Here is a 3,332-nt window from a genome sequence, read left to right on the forward strand (position 1 = left end):
CGTTTGGGGGGATAATCAATCTCAAAAAAATTTCATCACATCGGGTGGGAGACGCTGTGCCAACCAAAACAACAAGGAGGGCTGAGTTTTAGAAAGCTACATGAGATGAATGAAGCATTTATTATGAAAATTCTATGGAGACTGTTCACGGAACAGGAAACTCTATGGACACAAGTGGTTACTCACGATAAGCAGGGAATGTTGGATGGGCTGGAGAATATAAACAGCAGTAATAAAAGCTCTCCTTTTTGGAGGGAACTGCAGAGAGCCTGGGCTAGAATGAAGCAGCACTGTAAGTGGATCGTAGGTGATGGTAAAACAATTCGATTCTACGATGACATTTGGCTATCAAGAGAGGAACCTCTTAGAGAAAACATCTTACAAGACATTCCAAGAGAGTGGGATCAGTACACGATTGGAGGCTTTGTGCAAATATAGATAATCAATGGCAGCTCAATATTTTGGAACCTTTTCTCCCACAGAATCTAATAGAGGAAATAAGAAAGACAGAGCCGCCACAACCCCAAAAATGAAAAGACACTATTGGGTGGAAATATACAGCAAATGGAGTTTTTTCTATTGCAACTGCATACAAGAGCCTAACTAGCTAGCAAGGTGAAAATAACAAAATTTGGAAAGCAACATGGAAATGGAAAGGCCCAGAAAGAGTGCGTACCTTTTTGTGGCTCATGAATCATGGAAGGCTGATGACAGCAGATAGAAAAGCTAGAATGATGGAAACTTCTTCTTACTATCATAATTGTCCCTAAGTGAAAGAATCGATCCTCCACGTGCTGCGAGACTGTCCTAGCGCATGTAGGATCTGGGCCAAATTAGTACACCCAAATGCTATTGCTCTCTTTTTCACAATGCCTCTGGAGTTATGGATATAAACAAACTTTAGCAATGACATGGACAAAAGCTCTGAGCACAATTGGATTGACGAATTTGTGCTAACCTGCTACTGACTTTGGAAGTGGCGAAATGAAGAGGTTCACAATCCAAGTTTCCTCCGCCCAGTGAATCCTATTTCAATCATAAGGGGAAAAGCTAAGGAGTATAAGAGAGCTCATCAGAAAGGCACGCTTCTATCTATTGAAACAGCTCAAAGTAGGAAAAACTTACATTGGAGCCCGCCCAAAAAGGGTGGGTTAAATTGAATATTGATGGCACATCACAAGAAAGAACAATGAAGGTTGGGTGCGGAAGTCTTCTTCGAACCCATAATGGGGAGTGGATTGGGGGTTTTCGAGCGAATTTTAGAAGATGCCAACCAGTGCAAGCTGAGTTGTGGGGTGTCCTCCATGGCCTTCACATGACGACAGACTTGGAAATGAGAAGAGTGGAGGTGGAAGTAGATGCAAAGGGGGTTTACAAAATCCTTCGTAGACCTTGGAAAATTGCTTTTATTCATATTGGAAGAGAAGCCAATCAGTGCGCACACTGGCTAGCGTGCAGTAGCATCAAGTTCACGGAGACTTTTCACTTTTTAGATGCTCCCCCGTTAGATTTAGTTAGTTTAATGAGAGATGATGTAAAAGGGGTTTTTTGCCCCAATAACCTTTAGTTTTGTAGTTTTTTTTTTTTGTGGGCCTGGTGCCCTTACACTTTTTTGATATATATATATATATGAAACTCTTGCGGTATTATCTATTATGTGATATATTGGTTATGGTTAAATACTTTTTTCGTCCCTAAGATTTGGGGTGAAAATTAAATTCGTCCTCGACCTTTTTTTTGTTATTAAAATCATCCTTTTGTCCATAAATAATATTTTTAAGACGATTTTGCCCTCTAAAAAAAACCTTCCCTTCCCCACTAACCCCCAACCCCCCTTTAAGGCTTCATCATCATAACCGAGCTTCTTTCTCTCTCTCTCTCTTTCTTCCCGTCTCCTTCTCTCCCTCATCACTAACCCCTAACCCCCTTCATCATCATCACCGAACCTCTTGCTCTCTCTCTTTGTCCCAAACTCTTACTCTCCCTGACCACTAACCCCACTCATCTTCTTCTCATTACCATCACCATCATCATTATCACAGAAACAAAGATTGAATCACACACAAATTAAAGAATCACAAAATAAAGAGACCATCCAGTAAAAATTTCTTCAAAAGCTTGAATCATAGGCGGTCATTGCTGCTGTCGGAGGAGGAGCCACAATAGATGGTGGCGGCGCTACGAACGATGCGGTAGAGGAGGGAGACGTTTGATGAGTTGTTGCCGATCTGGTCTTCATTCTGCCCAAAAATGCGGTAGTCGTCGAAGACAGTTCCACGGCAGAATTAAACGATGAATTGGAAGCGTTTTTTGAGAAGAATGTTACGAGATTGAGAAATGAGGGAACGACTCTGGGAGGGGGCTGTTGCGAATAGAACGGGAATGCCAATAGAGGAAAAAACAAAAGGATTTTGGCTAAGGCATGGTACTGTCTGTGGAAAAGAAAGGTCTAAGGCAGTGGTGTGGTGGAGGTGGGAGGAGTGTTGAGGGTGAGAAGTAAATGGCAGAGACAGAAAATGAAAGAAAAAGACACTGTGGCTCTCTTTCTCTCTTCTTAGTCCTTTTTTTTAATTTTTGAAGAACATATACATGAGTTCTTTCTTTTTAATTTTTTTAATTTATGTTGTTGCTAATTTTGTGGATGTTGTTGTTGCTGGATTGTTAATTTATTTTGTGGTTAGATTTATGGTGTAACCATGGTGATGATGATAAGACAGATTTATTTTGTTGTTATGGTGGTTCATAGTGATGATGATTGGTGTGGAATTTAAAGTCCACAAACTAACCGGCAAGTGCACCGGGTCGTACCAAGTAATACCTTACGTGAGTAAGGGTCGATCCCACGAGGATTGATAGATTAAACAACAATAGTATTTGATAGGCTTAGTTAGACAAATAGAAAATAGTGTTGAATATTCAAAGAGCATTAAAAAGTAGACAGAAAAATGATTAATTTGGGAATAAAATATGGAGAAGATAGTTAAGGCTTCATAGTTATCTATTTTTCCGGATTAACTTTTCTTACTAACTATTTTAATTATGTAGGATTTAATTTATGGCAAACTATATGTGACTAGACCCTAATTCCTTAAACCTTACTAGTTTCCTCTAAAATTCATTAACTGCCAATTTCTTGGTCAATTAATTCCAATTAGAAGCTACATGATCAAATTCCAGTTTATATGCCACAAAAACTCTAATTATCCAAAAATAAAAGGATTATATGTCACGTATCCCGTTAAATCCAGATAATTAAAATTTAGGAGAATATGTTTTCAAGCTGTTGTTCAAGTAAAGAGCTTTTTCAAGTTATACAAGAACTCAAATAGAAA

At 39.1% G+C, this 3,332-nt stretch overlaps 1 long non-coding RNA gene across 1 annotated transcript; it reads right to left on the minus strand.

Moving 5' to 3' along the window:
* LOC110267769 lies at positions 576-1,431 on the minus strand. Its single transcript, XR_002355676.1, has 3 exons — positions 1,126-1,431; positions 959-1,026; positions 576-875 (listed from the first exon to the last, which is right to left on the minus strand). It is a non-coding gene; the product is annotated as an uncharacterized LOC110267769 (long non-coding RNA).

This window comes from Arachis ipaensis, chromosome B10 (genome assembly GCF_000816755.2).
Source record: "Arachis ipaensis cultivar K30076 chromosome B10, Araip1.1, whole genome shotgun sequence".
In the NCBI taxonomy this organism is placed as follows: Eukaryota; Viridiplantae; Streptophyta; class Magnoliopsida; order Fabales; family Fabaceae; genus Arachis; species Arachis ipaensis.